Source organism: Adiantum capillus-veneris, chromosome 4, assembly GCF_014529385.1.
Source record: "Adiantum capillus-veneris isolate H3 chromosome 4, ASM1452938v2, whole genome shotgun sequence".
NCBI classification, from domain to species: Eukaryota; Viridiplantae; Streptophyta; class Polypodiopsida; order Polypodiales; family Pteridaceae; genus Adiantum; species Adiantum capillus-veneris.
In genome coordinates, this window is record NC_140934.1 from 18024760 (window position 1) to 18044038 (window position 19279).

Below are 19279 nucleotides of genomic sequence, written 5' to 3' on the forward strand. Positions count from 1 at the left end.
AGTAAATCCATTGAGTCTCGAGTTTTTCTCAATTTTGGAAGCCTTTCCACGGTGACCTTCAAGTAATTTGCCTCAAGCTTCAAGGCTTCAATAGTTGTGAAGAGGTGCTTCTCAAAAGAGAAGAGTGAATTCACACCCACTCAAAGTTTTATAAATTCTCTTGAGGATTCATTTTTGCCCTGATATGTATGTGATACTCATGTACAAAAGCACAATACACACGGGACTAGACATTGCCATCAAAAGGTATGGTAAGACCTTCCCGCACATGATGAGCATATTGCATGACATGTATGAATGATTTGACCTAAGCACAAGCATACACATGAGCACACAAATTGGTATGTATGTGTGTTTTCCACCATTGGCCATAAAGATTGCACTCTCAATAAATCGGTCCAACAGACAACATCAACATGAAGATCACGACATAACGATGAAAAAGGACAATGACATGTACGCCATGTATGACATGAAGACCAAGACTGTTAGGTGGCAAGGCTATGGTGGGTGCCACCTGCTGCAAGCCATGGCGAGAGAGAAGGTAGAAGTAGAGAATGAGAGAGATAGAGACAGAGAAAGAGAGAGAGAGTCGATACTGTAAGGAGAAAACTGCACGCTATGCTTAATTGAGAGTTTGTTAAAAACAAAACTTACAATATATGGAAATACTTGCCTTTCAGAAGGTAACTAAAGGTTTATCAACATGTTGTAAGCGGTGTTCCCATAGGCAGATGCCACTGAACCCGGGATTGAATACCCAACAACCCCCCCCTCAAGCCCAAACCACTGACAATGGACTCGAAACAGACCATGGCAGAGTTCAATCACTTGAAACTATGAGTAGAAGGCCCCCCCTTGACAATAACATAGGTGTTTGTGTGCACTTCCCTCAAACAACCATCAATGTGAGACAAACCATAACTCGACCAAACAACAAAGGGCGGTCTTACCACTTTTATTTGTGGCAGTGTCTATAACCCTGTACAAAATTTTGAGTACATGGCAATAACTGACAAATTAAAAGCTAAAATAAGGTTTTGACTAAAAATTGTATGATGGTTTTGACAATAGATAAAGAGGACAAATCTATGACACTAAACTGACAAAGATAGTTTGTGAAATCTGGTACTGCAATCTTGACGTAGTTCTTCATGTATGCATGTGTTGAGTGACCAACTCGTTGTAGCAAACCTGTTGATTTGTGCGGTCTTTGACTTCCTCGAGAATTGGCCGCTTAACACCGATTGGGATGACCACGTCGATAATTCTATACCATTTTTGGGGCCTCGTGTCTCTACCTTACTTGAACCACATCTACTCTCATGTTTATTTGATAATTATCTTATGTATTTTCTCTAAAAGCCTTTGTTGTGGCGGCATCTAGCTTGCAAGCCATATTGGATAACTGGTCCTCTTGCATGTGGAACACATATGATCTTTGTAAAACCCCAATTTTGGCTTAAGGGGGTAATTGTTAGGGTAAGCCCAACTTGTCGCACCATATGGGAATGCTCTCTAGCCGTATGAAGAGATAAATGATGACATGTTCCAATAGCAAGAGGATACAACCTCTCTAGCCAATGATTGTAAAGCACCAAGCCTATTTCAGAGGCTCTTTTCTAATCAATCAATTGCAATTTTGAGTTCTATTAATTGTGTCTATACTCTCTTTCTCTTTATGCTCTTGCCCTTTGCATAACCCTAACCCTAGTTTGCAGTGCATTAACCCTAACCCTAGCATCATGGTGAGCTCAAGGCTTCATCCGCCATGGCCTAGCTCACTAATGATGCTTAGGGTTGGCACAACGCTTCCTTCTCAACAAGAACTAGATCTAAATAAATCTCCCAAAACCAAAATACCCATTAAAGATTGTGCAAGCAACCTTTTACATGAGAAAAAACAATTGTAAAGAGATCTACCTAACTCCTGTTTCCATCGCTACCAACACAGACATCTTATCAAAGACTACCCAATTCTCCAACAAGAAAAACGACATAACCATGTAGAAAAAGAACCTAAGAAAAGCAACTCAAGATAGTTTCAATAGGTTAGTAGAAGAAATGCAGCCAAAAATTAGAGAAGGAGACCAGGGATGAATCAAAATTCTAACTATTTTGATGTTCTTTTAGATGCGTTTGAATTTTTTCCTGTTTCTGATATACCCAAACACATTGACAATGATAAGGTCTCAGAGAAAGAATCATCAGAAGTCTATAGCCCCAATAAACCTACCCAAGCTACTCAGGAACCTCTTGTTGAGAGTCCTGTTGATAAAGCTAGAGGCACCTCAGACTCTGAAACTGAAGGGAAATATGTCCAAAAGTTCTTAACTAGGTCTTCAAGATCTCTCAAAGGATGTGCCAAGAAGATAGAAGAGAAAAATCAAAACAAGAAACTGGAGCTTGTCAATTCTCCAGTGCCCTATGTAGACATTCTTACGACACAAGCTAAAGAGGAAAGCCCACCCAATCCTTAGGTGCCCAAATTCAAAAGAAAGGTAGAAAAATGTACAGATCCTAATAGAGCCTCTATAGCTCTGGCCAAACCTGATAAAATCTCAAAAAAAATTAAGTGTCCTAATCTAAAAGGGTTTATGTGAAGGTCTTACAGATCCTACAAGGCCCATGGCTATCAAAAAATGGATATTAGATATGTCACTACAACCTAACTTTATCTGCTTTTGCAGGAGCTGAAGCTAACAAGTAAAGTTTTGGAGAATAATTTGGGCATAATAGGCTCTGGGTATAAATGGCATATTACCAACCATGCTGCTAGCAGAGGACGTTCTATTGTGCGTATTGCAAACAAATGGGGCAATCTCATTACCAATACTCAGACTTCAGAAAAAGGTTTATGGGTATCTATCACTTTGTCTAACCCTATTACTAACAATGTAGTTAGTGTATATGATCCTAATTCCATTTTTGACAAATCACAATGCTAGCCGAAGTTAGCAAAATTGCCCAAAAACATTGTGATTGCAAGAGATTTCAATATGGTAGAGAAATCACATACAGATCAAGAGCACTTGGAGTTAAAACAAGAGTTGGTAAGAAGCTATTAAAACAAGAGCTTTAAGGGGATTTAACATTTGCGAGTTTTTCATTTCAATTTTTTTTGACAATTTTAGCAATCTTTAGAGTTTTTTTAACCAAATATGTGTCATAGCATAAAGTATCTATTTAATGTAATTTTCAATCGTCATAAGACTCCATATATGTGTGGTTGACGGAGAGAGAAAGTATAAATTCTAGAGAGATAGTATTTATGCGAGTTACCATTGGAAGAAGAGATCATAAATTCTTGAGAGAGAGAGAGTGACTTCTCTTCTAGAGAGAGAAAGTAAAATCATAGAGTTGTATATCACTACGCAGAGAAAGAGAGAGAGAGAGACCGAGAGGGCATAACGACGGAAAAATTGTAAACAAATAAAATCACCATTTCACAACTCATGCCATTAGAGTCAAATATGCTCGCAACGCATGTGATCAAAGTCAAATAATCCACAGCATATAAACATGCGATAAAGTAAAAAATCATGCAGAATAGAGACAACACTAATTTCAGAGTTAAATATAATCCACAGCATATATAAATGTGATGAAGTAAAAAATAATGCCAGATAGAGACAATACTATTTTTCCCAAGCAATTGCTTTTTGAAACAACATAAGTTTGAGGATGTAAGTACATTCGGAAAACTACCACAGGATAAGATCAAAATTAGAGTACAAAAAAGGATAGTCGCCATAAATGTAATGGTCACTCTAAAAGGCAAGTAATTTGCTCCCAAATAGCTTGGAAGATGCTTCATATCTTTTTCTTGAAATTTGAAATCCTTTGCTGCATAAACAATGTTTTTTCAAGATAAATAATCACAAGTATAATAAACCAAAATAAATATAGAAAAACACTTTCATATCATAGATCAATATTCTAGTTGAATGAAAGAACCATACCAAACCAGTTGTAATTAAATGGAGGGAGAAATCATCCTTGGTTGTCCAAGAATAAAAGCGATGTCCATTGGTGAGAGGGTTGGCTGATGAATAATCATGTGCTCCTTATGTTCAAGTCCGAGCACTTTTCTGTACACATAGTACATATGTTTACATGCCAAAAAGGATTTGTTGGTATTCTCTCGCTTCTGAAAATCCGGACACGTGCATGCTGGACTCTATTTTATATGAATCTCATAACTATTTTCAGTGAGAACTCGGAAAATTACATGCTCTTGAGACCTTTTCACTTCATCCAAAAATATAATTGTCATACTATTACATGCTTCCAATTTCTTCATGGCCTCTTTAGAGATTCCATGCATCCACTTTTTCTTCCTCGAGCTGCCACCACCTTCTTTGCAGTCGCCAGCAAGAGGTTGTGGATTTACCATTGAATTCTCTGTCCGAAATCCACTCTGATGCAGCGCGGCAAGTTCCAGTGTGGAGATATCTGTCCCTCTTGCTACTGGCCAAACATTTGGAGCAGGAGGTAAATCTTTGACTTGTCTTTTGATTGATTGGGTATGCAAAATATCATGATTACAAAACCATAACCATTGCTCGATTGTTTTACCCTTGAACATTCTTTCGGACCATATACATGGAGCAACAAGACCAATTGAGCGACTATGCAAGATATTGTCACAATTTTTTCTCCCTACTGTTCCAAAACATTTTCTTTGACTTTGAATGGGCATTCTCCTAAGGGCCCACTGAGTGCGTGGCACATCACTCTCAAACACATTGTTTGTTTTAGATGACAAAGGTGTGGTTGTTTCTTTTTGAGATCCAATATCATCATCACTGTCACTAATTTGCAGCGGTATGTTAGAAATACCTGGTCCTTGGGTATCAAACTTGATTTTTTTTGGTCGACCGCGATGGTTTCGTTGCTTAGATTCCATGACATATTCCGGCCGATGGGAGCTACTTGTTCCTATTCTGTCCCTCTTTTTGCGTTGTACTGTTTCTTTGTCTCCATGCAAAATTGGTTGCGCATACATGGGAGTCCCTGCAACAGCCTCGTGTAATAGATGGGCCACGTTGGTTGGAGTTGGAGTTTGTTGAGATTCAACTCGAGAAAGCAAGGTCTCCATTGTGGGACCCGTTCCTATATAACGCCCAGTAGTATATCCCAAACGCTTTGCACATTGAATATATGAGTTTATAACATCTGTTACACATGCATCATACAAGGATATTTTTCCCTTTCCACCTTCACCTGCTAACCAACTGGAATGTACACTTTCTGATAAATTAACATTGGGAATTTGTGCCCGCTCCCACGGACTTAGACCACCCTATGAAATGCAAAAAAACATGAATTAAAATTTATACATTTCATGTATGAAAAAAAAAATTTCTAAAAATATAGATTGTCATAAAGGTACTTACATCTGTTCCAATTCCTCCCCAGTGTGAAATTCGTTGCTCCCACCATTTAAACCATCTGCTCACTCTTGTGATGCTCTCTGTAGATAGATGTTGTCTCCACCACTTTTGAATTGAAAGTGCCTTTTGAGATGCAAGCACAATGGTCTTACAAGCTCTCCAGTCCTCACACATATCAATGTGTTGATTTGTTAGATGTTGAGGTATCCACTTTTAAGCATATTTGTGGAGACTCTGCTCCCAATGAAATAGGCATGATCGTTCACGTCCCTCCATGATATTATCTGGCCCGCCATTGAAGACTGTTCGAATAGCATTCCAATTTGCACCAGCTTCATCAGACATAAAACCTGCAAAGTCAGCTGCACCATGTCCGTACTTTTCCATTGTTGAATTAAGGCTCTCCCAAAAAATAACTTGAGTCTTTGCATCCTCCTCTTTAGTTTCACATATAGCAATTATTTGTAGTGATCATATGCTGCAAGATATTCAACATAAACATTTTCACACATCTTCTTTTATTTAATGATAAAAAAATACGAGATATTTAAATACTTAAAGATTACCTTGGATCATAAACTGAGCATGACATTGTTGCCCATCCATCTATTCTATGGGTAAAATCAAAATGTACCTACGCATTTCTCAAGTCACCAGTTTCAGTTCTTTTCATCCGATTTACTAGATCAATCCCAGAACTTGGTCCTTTAGTGGACATTTTAAATAGGAAGCACTTGTCATCCTCTTCACCCTGTCCAGGAAATCTACTCCCATGAAAAAAAGGAAACATGCACTTTTTTTGAAGCAATAAAATATTATCATATCCATCCCCAATAACAGCACCTTGACTCTTTCTCTCCTTTGAAACAATTGAAGAAAACCTACACGATGCATCACAAGAAGGCTAAATTTATAATAGTTAAAAAATTAACAAATTCAAGGAACCAAATTGAGTTTTCTTACCCTTTGGTTTGAACCAGTGGCATCATTTCTTCCAAAAAATCATTGAATTGTACATCGGATGTAGCTTCAGCTTCCTCACCAATCAAGGAGTGAAGAACAAGTTGTTGAGCCACCAACATTTGAATTTTTCTTGGGCCACCCTTTTCTATTTTTAGTACTGCACCTACCAGTTTCCGCACTCTTGAAATAGCAGCCCTAGAGGTACCTGCCTTAACATTATGACAATTTTTACCAACATGTATTGCCAGTCGCGACATTGTACCATCTCTAGGCAAAACATAATAGATTTTGCAGGGACAACCAGCAACACAAGTAACAACCTTCTGACAATAATAACAAGTTATTGTTGTATTCTCTTCCATTGCAAGGTAGTCCTTTTTCACCTGTCTGTCCAAATATCCATGAAAATCTCTACTATTGAATTCTTGTTCCTTAATATAATGAGGACACGTTGAATAATTACACTGCATGAATCCCAAACAGTGGCTTAGACGAATTGTGCATGCTATTGCCATGGTTGTCACAGATGGGCGAGTCCACAAGTGACCATCAAAGCGTTGTTCCATCCTTGTCATTCGTTTTGTTTTATCCTGAGTCGCAGGTAACTCAAAACACAAATTTCCATCATAATGTTGTGGAAGTTCAGCAACTTGCAAAGGAGCTCCACATAATGTTAACGGATCATTTAACTTTTTTGCCCCTGGATTTTGTTGAATCCAAATGACGATTAAATGAGTTTTGAGCTGTCCTATATCGTCACCACTACTTTCAAGATGCACAATGCTTAAAACATCTTCAGATATCTCTTTGTCATTTCCTTTCTCATTGTCAGATACCTGTATAAATGTGTCTGAATGAAGCATCTCAAACAAGCTCGAAAAAGAACCATCTATTAAGAAATGCTGATGACCTTCTATATCCCACTGTGGTTGCAGCAAGACTTTTGTTAGGCCACAATCACTTTCAATAAGAGCAGATAGTGACTGAAAATGGCAAGATGGAGGCAGCAAACTCTGCAAATAGTAAGCACTAAGCAACAATGAGTTTCCCTTCAGCTGAATGTCGCGGTTGACTATTTGACCACCAACCTTCCAAGTTATTGTTACTTTCATGTTGGACATATTCTCTCAAGCAACAGATTACAGGGTGGAGATGAGAGAAAACTGTGGTGGATTAAGTGAAGGTGGTGAAGGTTAATGAAAGTTAAAGATAAAGTTAACGTTAATGAAACTGGTGAAAGTTAATGAAAGATGTGAAGGTTAATGAAAGTGAAAGATTGGTAGGTAGACGAAAAGACAGTTGCGTAAGATCTTGTGACGGCTCAAAGAATAATGAAAATCATAATTGAAGAAGTGCATTTAATATATGACGGTTCTGAATGTATGTGCAGTGGAATATGTCATCAAATTTGAGGGGCCATTTAATTTCTAAATGGTGGTTCAAGGACTGCATTTAATGCAGTCTAATAGTGTCTTCATCTTTTGTGTACGTGTGTGTGTGTGTGTGTGTGTGTGTGTGTGTGTATATATATATATATATATATATATATATATATATATATATATATATATATATATATATATATATATATATATATATATATATATATGATTGTGGGAGTGTGTGTATAAAAAACGTAACATTCTATATGACTGATTTTGTATAAAAAACGTAGGAATTTTTTTAGTTAAGTTATATATATGATTCCATCTTGCCATTTTATATATATGTGTGTGTGTTTTTGGTAGTGTGTATATATAATTATTTTAGTTAAGTTATATACATTACTGTGCGTGTGCATAAATGATTTTGTGGATGTGTGTAAACAACGTAGCATTTTATTAAGTTAAGATGTTTAAGTTAAGTGTATGTGCACATAGTTTAAGTTAAGATATTTTTAAGTTGGGTGTATGTGCATTTTTTTAAGTTAAGATATTTTTAAGTTGAGTGTATGTGCACATAAGATATTTAAGTTGAGTGTATGTGCACATAAGATATTTAAGTTAAGATATTTAAGTTGAGTGTATGTGCACATAGTTTTTACATTATTTGTGTGTGTGTGTGTGTGTGTGTGTGTGTGTGTGTGTGTGTGTGTGCATGACTTAACTTTAAGAATGCTACGTTTTTTATACACACAAACACATACAATCATTTTTTTAAATATATGGTTGTGTGTGTGTGTGTGTGTGTAAAAAACATAGTATTTTTTTAGTAAAACTATATATATGAATCCATTTTATGTATATCTTTGTGTGTGTGTATACATATATATATATATATATATATATATATATAAATGAATGTGTGTGTGTGAGTGTTTATACCACAATATCATTTTTGTAATATATGGTGTGTGTGAAAAAAAAAATAGTTGAGATGAAAGTGGAGTGAAGTTTAAATGGAGTTTTAATTGAGATTGAAGTGGAGTGAAGTGAAAGTGAAGTTTTTCTGTGAAGAAGGAGATGAAAGTGGAGTTTTGCTGTGAAGAAGAAGGAGCAAGAGAAGACAAGGTATTGTGTGTGTGTGTGTGTGTAGATTTTCTATCAAATGGTGTGTGTGTGTGTGTGTGTGTGTGTGTGTGTGTGTGTGCTTACCTGCGCATGCTCGCTCGATCCACCGGAGGAGGTCCAATGGAGCTCCTATTGGAGCTCCCCCATGCCTTGAAAGGCATGGTGAGAAGGCGGCGTGCGGGAGCTCCAATAGGAGCTCCATTGGAGCTCCTCCATGCCTTGAAAGGCATGGTGAGAAGGCAGCGCGGGGAGCTCCAATGGAGCTTCCATTGGACCTCCTCCGGTGGATCGGGCGAGCGTGTTCAGGTAAGCACACACACACACACAGTGATACACACACATCAAAAACACTTGCACACACACACACATCTAAACACTTACAGTCACACACATCAACACACTTGCATACACACATATTAAACACACTTAGAGTAACAATTACAATGATGTAAGAACAGGTCGTTGTAGAGAAGAGGTATACAAATGTCAAAGTGGATTTGTATTTTTCCTTGCCATGAGCAAGTTGAAAATGGTTTTTTTTGTAATTTGCATTTTACGCCGTTATGCTGCCGAAATTTAGAATTTTATATTTGTATTGTCAAGCATATACACACATACACATATATAAACACTTTTATTCACAACATCAACACACTTGCATACACACACATATTACACTTACATTCACACACACATAATCATGCACACATCCACTTGCATACACACACATACATACATACATACATCCACATATATAAACACTTGCATTCACAACATCAACACACTTGCATACATACACACATACACATATATAAACACTTGCATTCACAACATCAACACACTTGCATACATAGCACAAACACATACACAATCATGCATAAAGACACACACACATATTACACTTACATTCACACACACAATCATGCATACATCCACACACACACACACATATAAACACTTGCATTCACACACTTGCATACACACTTACAGTAACAATTACAATGATGTAAGAACAGATCGTTGTAGAGAAGAGGTATACAAATGTCAAAGTGGATTTGTATTTTTTCTTGCCATGAGCAAGTTGAGAATGGTTTTTTTTTTTAGTTTGCATTTTACGCCGTTATGCTGCCGAAATTTAGAATTTTATATTTGTATTGTCATTGCTAAGAAGATTTTTGTTGTTTGTGGTTAATAGATTATGGCTCGTACACCATCTAAACGTGGCAGGACAGGTATCTCTCAAAGTAAGTTCAAATACATTAATCTATTTGTTTTCTTTTCTTTTGTCTCATCATACTCACTAAACTATTTGTGTTCTTATTGTTTTTTGCTTGTAGGAGTAGGATACACATTAAGATCTGGCACTATAGGGCATAGGGCCAATGCACGATCTTCCATTGCTTCTTCCAATGTCCATCAAAATAAAGATATTTTGGGTGATGTGCATGAAGAAGAGGATATATTGAGTGATGTTCATGAAGAAGTGGTGTTCATAGATATTCATGCTACACAAGGTGAATTGGTGGCTCACAGCGTGTCTGAAGCAACAACAATTGTTGCTAAACCTCCCGATCATCCAACAGTATTTGGAAAGGATGTTCATGGTCGAATATTAGAGGAGATTGTAGAGGGTTTTATTGTAAAGAGAGGTGGGGAAACTCCTCGAATTCCTCTTTGTAGATTGATGGAAAATGAAGCCATTAGAGCGGTGGGTCCAGGCATTGAGGGCTTGGTGAAAAGGTTTGAGATGTCTGGATACAGTGTGCTTGGAGCTCCATTTCTTGTGTCATTTAAGAAGCCAGGCCATGATCAACATTATGTTTCCGACTTAGACAAAGATGAATGGGGGCCTATTTGGCGAGAAATAAGCGATGATTTTGATAATTCCCTTCCCCTTGAGTGGGAAGACTTAAGGGGAAAAAAAATTATCGTTTGGGATGGTAATCACCGTTTGAAAACTTGGATGCGCTTAATAAAAACATGTAAGTGATTTCTTTTTTGTTTAATGTAAAGTTGACTTGTATTACTCTATGCTTTCTAATTTTCTTTTTTGTTGTTGTAGAATTTTCAATGATAAAGTGGAGACATTGTTCTGTGAAATGTCAATTTGTCTTTGTTGATAGAAGTGCAGAGGGGGAGCTTATGCTAGCTTTGCGCTCTCAAAATGAGTAAGCACATTTGTTGTTTTGAACGTTATTGCTATTACTTTATCGATGTCATTCTACTGCCATTTAATTTAAGATATTGTGGTTTAGGATTGGTAGAACCACTGTGAGCACAAATTTTGGGCAGGAGATCTTCTTGTTCCAAAAACTGGCTGTGGCAAGCAAAGATTCTTTAATGAAAGACTTTCCCCAAGATTGGATTCGATGGATAGAGGTAGAGCTTGCTTGTGAGAAGAAGGCATCTAAAGGGAGTTGGTACAACGCTCCTGCTCTTTTATTAGCAATGCTCATTTGGAAGGTAAATTTTTTTGCCTTAAAGTACACTTTTTATGTAATTTCTAAAGCTTGACATTATTTTGTAAAATCTTACTTTTTTTTTTCATTTGCTCTACAAAAGGAAGACTTTGACTTGTCTCTTATCAAAGAGATGCAAGAGATCAATGATCCCTCGATTTCACTGCCAGAAAAGGAAATGGTTGCTCGAGGAAGAATAGAAAAAATATTCAAAGAAAGAGCTTATAAGATAAACACTTTCTCTTCTCCCCGTTTATGTTTGAATTTCTACTAAATTGTAAGTTGACATGTCATTTGAATTTGATATATTTGATTGAAAAATTGATTTGATTTTATCTCGTGCTAATATAACATAGATGTTGGCCATTGCCAACCCCGCCAATGGCCAAGGGTTCTTCTCTTTATTATTTAACTTCAATTGGATAAGAGAAAAGGATCAAGTGGGCCTTACAAGAGACAAAGTCCACTCTTTGGCAACTTCTAAAATATCACCAGAGAGGTAATAATTTTTGGATAAAAAATACACATGAAATCATCAAATGAATCAATGCATTTATGGTTTGTTTATTGTTTGCTCTATAGGAAAAAGGAAATATTGCACTCTTTGATGCATTGCCGTGTAGATGATGTTACTTCTGAGCGTTATATTAGTGCAATGAAATTTAGAATGTACTTGCGTAAAGAGTGGTATTGGGGAAGTATCTTGAAGCAATGCTTGAGGATCAAAGGGAAAATGATTGAAGAAATGCCGGAGGGCTTTGAAGCATGGTTTCATCACCAATTGAGGGACCACATTGATAAAGCTTTTGTGGAGCTTTGGAGTAAGCTCAACACAAAAGAGTCGGATGAAAAAATTCCAGAGCTTATGGAATCTTCAAGGAGAGTATTATTCAGGTAATACAATTGATATCTTTATGGTTGTCATTCTATTTTTTACTTAGAGTTTGTATAATAAATAAGTCACTTAGGAAAGGAGCTCAAATAAAGTTAACTGCATTTTATGTAGATGGCTAATTCAGCTTTACGATCAAACTTTGTTGGAGAAGTTGCCAATTGCTGTTGAAAGTTGGAGGGACCTCTCTTGTGAGGAGTGTATGTATCCACTATGGATGAGAGATTATGGTTTGATTGCTTGGGAAATTGAGTATTGCCCTTGGTGGCTAGATTACACTCGAGGCACCTACCCACGTGATGAAGGGAACTTATATAAAGGTTATTTTTGGCATTTATAAAAACTACAAAATTGTTAAAGTGCTCATACTATTTAGATTATGTTTGTGAGAAATATATTTTTGTTTGCTTTAGAGCACGTTCTTGAAAGAAATGAAAATGGTATTGAGGAGATTGGCTCAGCTTCCAAGAAAGCCACCTCTTCGAAAAGAGTAAACAATAGTACAATCTCCTCTATAAAGAAACGATTGGATTCTGTTAGATCCAAGAAGCCCAATAAGTCTCCCAAAAAGAACCAAAAAGGTGCTCAAGGTTCCACAGGTAAACTTGCTTGTATAGATATCTAGCTGTCACTTTCTTTCTACTCAACAATTCTTGATGAAATATTTTATTTTCTGATTATGCAGTGCCTTCCATAGATTGTGATGTGAACGTTATTGGGAACATGCTAGATGTTTACAAAATTTCTCTCGATGATGAGAAATGGTAAACACATGTGAAAAGAAAGACTAACTATGTGTGGTGTGTGTTGTGAATGTTTGAAATACATTTATTTGATCGTATGCAGGATCTTGGATTTTCTTCATTCAGCCCATGTTGATGGGGAAAAGAGCAATGAAGTGGCCTCTCTTTTGTTTGCGGATTTTCCAACAAACTTTAAAGTTGAAAATTTTTCAGAGAACGAGGTATGCATCCTTCAAAACCACAATGGACAGTCTATGATAGTTTTGGAACTTTAATTAAATTAACAATGCGTATTATGCAGGTCCCTCCATGGAATCAATTCTCTCGAAAATTAAGTAAGAAAGTGGCCGTAATAGCTTCAAAGTATGTGGCAGACAATGGGTGGTACATCACCCTAAGCTCCACTGATCACTTTGGCATTGTGTCTAGCCATGCCATCGAGATGGGATTCAAAATGATGCACACCATCCTTATTTCGATCCCCGATGGTTATGTGCGAAAGACCATTGAGATTGAGAGAGTAAGTAAATTTATTTGTTGATTGAAAAGCATGCTTGTAGTTTTCTTCAATTAAATCACATTCTAGTTGTAATTTGTAGGTGGAAACACTATTGCTAGGATTGTTTTATCGTAAGGGTCAACGTCCTATCTACGATCGACGAGATGGAGAGAGCGTGGACAACAACTCTTTCGATGCCAAGTCCGGAATACTGGTGGAGCGCGTCGACGGAGAGTACATTGGAGGACACGCTCTTAGAGGTGCCGCCGAGCGTAGCCTTGACTTCTTTCGGTAAGAATATATGCTTCCTACTATGCGTTATTGGACTATGTTACATAAAGTAAAAATACGCATATTTTTTGCTTTTTTTAGCTGGCTTGTGCGGACATTTACTGCGGAGCACACCTACATTGTTGATATGTTTTCTGGATGTGGTGGCTTGGGCAATGTTTGCGTTGAGTTGTCTAGACACTGTCTCTGCATAGATAGTGATCCAGAGGTCTTCCATCAACATCTTTCACGCTTCAAGGCTCCATGTGTACGTGCTATTTCAGCAGTTGATGCAGATAGTGATGAGGAGACTGATTGGCAACAATATGAGCCCGGATCACATTGCCCTTGATTGACATCAACATTGGTATTATCTATCATTTTTTCTAGTTTGTGATTTTTATGGAACGATGTGCGACCATGGTGTTTGGGTGCCACTTTTTTGGTATTACTGAAGACATGTTGTTGGTGTTGATCGTCCTTATCAATTCAGCCATGATTTCATATTTATTATACTAGATAAAAGTTTGTTGAGAGCTTTGGATTTACCAAAGTAATATACCAACATAAGCTTTTTTGCTTATGTTATTTCTTCTTCCCGTGAGCATTCGTTGCTGCACGGAAGCAAGTATGGAATGGGAATTTTTTTAGTTTGAATTTTCATACCGTTATGCTACCGAAATTTTGATTGCTTATCAATATCATCATGCTTTTTGTTCATGTTTGAAAACATAATCATGATTTCACGTATGCAGAAAAGTTAGTCAAGCTTCACGGAAGCAAGTATGGAATGGAAAATTTTGTTGTTTGTATTTTCGCGCCGTTATGCTGTTGAAATTTTGATTGCTTGTGAATATAATCATGCTTTTTGTTCATGTTTAGAAACATAATCATGGTTTCATGTATACACAAAAGTTAGGCAAGCTTCACGGAAGCAAGTATAGAATAGGAAAGCTTAACAAAAGTTAGGCAAGCTTTCACAGAAGCAAGTATGGAATGGTTTTATTTTTATTTTTCACATTGTTATGCTGTCAAAATTTCATTTGCTTGTCAGTATTTCTTTACACTGTCGGTTTAAGAATATATATAGTTTTATATATAATATTTATATTATATATATAATATCTTTTTATTTATTTATTTATATGTGTGTGTTTATGTACGTAAGGAGATCTTCAACTCGGTAAAGTGTTTTTAAGTACTTGTTTATACAATATATATAGTTATTTATACGTGTGTGTTTATGTATGTATGCAGTTCTTCAACTCAGTAAAGTGTTCTTAATTACTATTTTATATGCAAGAGTCTATGCGTGTTTCATTACTTTGAGGTCTTCGCGCAAACAAATACAACCATCAATATTTTTTAGATTCCTAGTTTCAAATTGGCTTATTAGGCATTCATCCTTGTTTGCAACAACACCTACATGGACAGGAAAGTATATTCTACTAAAAGTAGGGTAAATACTAAAGACATGCTCATCTTTTTCTTGCATTATATAAAAAACTCACATAGATTTTCTTTACATTTTTGGCTTTCAAACAGCTTGTAGTTACATTTGACGGTTTAGTTTAGCTACAAGATATCAACAATACCCTAAATTATGACAGATCTTGAAGATGTGTTAGTAGACTAGGCCGATTAAAAGTATCACAGCTACTTCAATAATAATAAGTCAGACAGAGACATATGAATTATTCTCGCCAAGGCACTGAAGAGTGGAACACCATCATATAGTTAAAATAAGCATCATATAATTAAAATAAGTTGTTTACATGATTACGTAGGGAATCAAACCTGCACACACACACACACACACACACAGTACAACTTGCATCACACTAGTACAATTTATCATGTGCTAGTGCATATTTATTTAACTATATTATTTAGTGCATAATTATTTAAATCTTGCCTCAATCTTCTACCACATTAGAGCCAGAGATGTCGACCAGGTTGATTGTGCGTTTGCAGACAAGCAAATGGTCAATCTCCGCCTGTAAAGCGGCCCTTCGAGAGCTATCTATGTACCCCCATGTCTCCCACTTGCCCAGAGCTTCTCGCATTGTCTCAAAGCCATCATTGAGTTCTTGGTCTCCGGTGTTGCGAGCGCGATTAAGGTGGTTGAACATCCGGATCGCCTTGTTTGTGTCACGCTCTCTTTGTGTAAACGTCTTCTTTTCTTCAAGGGGTGCGTTGGGGGGGGAGTTTGTGAAGCTCTTCATGGATTTTTGCAACTACCTCATTACCAGTACTAGCATATCCTATAGGCATTGTATAAGTACAGGGAAAATGAAAAAATCTCTCTTGATTAGCACCTCCGATTCACTTGTGCAGCATATGGTGCTTGCCTTGTAACATTTATATATAGGCTAAAGCACCATGCTCTCAAAAAGCATTGATAGTGATGGAAGAGTGGCATGTGTTAGTGACATGAGGGGTCCCACGCAGCATATGCTAACTGCTAAATTGGAACGTGCAATAATATATACATGATTTGTCAATATGAATATTATAATCGTCTACTACTCCACCACTAACTTTTAAAGTGGGGTGTGCAATAAAATATGCATGATTTGTCACTACGATTATTATTCCCCTATAAGATTTATAAGCATCTAAAAGTGCAATGAGTAGACAACACTAACTGCCTCTCTAAGGGCTCGGGAAACACTATGATTATTATTCTTCTATGAATACTATAGGCATATAATAGTGCAATGAGTAACCACCACAAACTGCCTCTCTAAGGGCTCGGAAAACATTATTTGTGGACCCGGATTTGGAACCTTTTCACACGCATATGAACAGGAAAACTCTCTCTCTCTCTCTCTCTCTCACACACACACACACACACACACGTGAGTAGAAAACGTGCACACAACCTCCTTCTTCACAACAAAACTCCACTTTCATCTCAATTAAAATGTGGGATATTTATAAAATATATAAATTAAACCAACACATAAACAATTCTATACCAAGATACTAAATGAAATAATTTGAACCGGCTTGAGAACCTTCTTGCCCAAACTTGAGCCGGACTTTTTTCATTTTGAACCTATCTTTCCTCTCTCCCCCTCATCTCCCACTCTCTCTCTCTCTCTCTCTCTCTCTCTCACACACACACACACACACACACACACACACACATGTGAGTAGAAAACGTGCACACAACCTCCTTCTTCACAACAAAACTCCACTTTTACTTAACTCCACTTTCATCTCAATTAAAATGTAGGATATTTATAAAATATATACATTAAACCAACACATAAACAATTCTATACCAAGTTACTAAATGAAATAATTTGAACCGGCTTGAGAACCTTCTTGCCCAAACTTTAGCCGGACTTTTTTCATTTTGAACCTATCTTTCCTCTCTCCCCCTCATCTCCCACTCTCTCTCTCTCTCTCTCTCTCTCTCTCTCTCTCTCTCTCTCGTTGTCGGTACTCTCACACCCCGATCCTATCTCTATTTCACAAATATGTTTTTCTCTCTCCGTCTAATCCTTCTTCTCTCTCCTTCCCTCGGTACTTATTTAACATACCACAACGCCACCTTAGAGAGCATACATATGACTGGAATCCATGCTTCTATAAACTCGAAAAAGCATCACCTGTAGCAAAAAAACACGAATTGATTAACTCGCAAATAAAATTAACCCGAGCTTTAACTATTAATATTAACACTGAGGTGGTCAAACTCCTTCTTAAAAAGGGAACCAGAGAGGATCTCAACAACTAGAGACCCATCACATGTCTGACTTCCATGTAAAAGATATTTCCTGTTTCTTTAGCAACAAGACTTAGTCCTTTAATGGATAGCATCATCTTGAAAGAACAATTTGGCTTTATAAAAGGCAAATTTATTCTTGATGCCATCATATCTTTGTGGTAAGTCATGGAGCATGTAGAAGAGTCTGATCAAGAGTTTTTGTTCATCAAAGTTCACTTTGACAAAGCATATGACAAGATTAAATGGGACTTTTTATTACAATCACTATTTTGTTGAGATGTCAAGCTCAACTTGTATGACTCCTAGATGACCACCACTGACAGTCATCATCACTGGCGTGCCTTAGTGGATACACATATCTTTGCCAGTGATAATATAGTTGTACTACACCGAGCTGGTCTACCTACAGAAGCGATGGCACACTTATCCACTCACCTCTCAAGAGCCATTGTCAAACAATCTCCAATTGAGGTGCTTCCTTTTTGAGAATCGTGCATCTTAGGGTTCTATACAATCCTTTGGACTCGAATTATGCAGCCGGATTTCCATTTTGGTTGCGTTTTGACCCCATTTTGGAGGTAGAGTGCATTCGCATGCAAAAACGCTAAGGTTTGAGATTTTGTAGATCTGCATATTGGTGGTGCAGAAAGCTTCAATTCGGTTGTAGTGTCTATAAATATTGTTTGGTAGTGTGAAACATGTGTATGTATGCTTGTGGTTACAAGTGGTAACTAACTATTTTTAGCAGGCTGCTCAAAGACTCGATGAAGGATTTGAAACATGTCACCCAACAATGATGGACTTAACCAGATTGTCAGTGAGAAGCTGGACAAGAACAACTTGCATGCTTGAAAGTTCAAAATGACCGATTTCCTTATGGGTAAAGGTTATTGGGACTAGATTGAGGGAGAGCATGAGATAGCACCACCGTTACCAGAGGAAGGTACAAGGTTGTGTAGATAAAGACGTTTAAAGATTGAAACCAGGGAGCTTGGAAGGTCATGTATTGGCTTTCTGTGAGTGTGCAGGAAACATGCAAGATGCTCATATCCCTAAGGAGGCTTGGGACACCTTACTTTCATTGAATGTGACTAACACAATGGCAAGGAAGCTAAAACTTAACACTGAGCTGCATACCGTGCATGACTAGTCATTAAAGAAAGAACATATGTGAGTCACTAGCATCAATTAGTGTTATAGTTGATGATGATGACAAAGTGGAAGTGTGTCTATGAGGTTTGTGTCCAGAGTACAAATAGTTCAATATTGGTGTCCATCTTCGAGAGAACATTTCCTCATTTACATATTGGTGTCCTTATTGATTGGAAGAGAAGGACCTTGAGGAAGACTCCTCCATGCCTGGTGTAAACAACTCTGAACAGGTCCTTTTCAACAATAGAGGAAGAGGTAGAGGACGTGGTACAGGTCGTGGACGAGGCCAAGGAAGAGGCAACGACCAAGCATAACAGTAGAATAACAATCAGGGTTAGAACATAGGTGGTCGAGGAAACTTACAAGGTAGGGGGGAGTCCAGAGGTCATGGAAATGCATATCGCAATAATATAGGTCAACACGGAAATGTAGTGTTAGGGTTGTGGAAGACATGATCACTTTGAACATGACTGTCCAAACAAGAGGCAGCAAAATGACTATGCAACCACAAGCAGGAATGTAAATGAGCCTGAGAGGCTATTTGTGGTACAGCACATGCTGAATACTATGTCTACAAATGTGGAAAATTCTAGTGATAATGTATGGTATGTGGATTCCAAGGCTTCAAATCATATAACCAGTCATGGTGAATGGAA

The 19279-nt window shown here is 37.3% G+C and overlaps 1 pseudogene; it reads left to right on the forward strand.

Moving 5' to 3' along the window:
• The first annotated feature begins 2096 nt into the window (after positions 1 to 2096).
• LOC147458802 (uncharacterized) overlaps positions 2097 to 19279 on the forward strand; it is a 37174-nt pseudogene continuing 19991 nt past the window's right edge.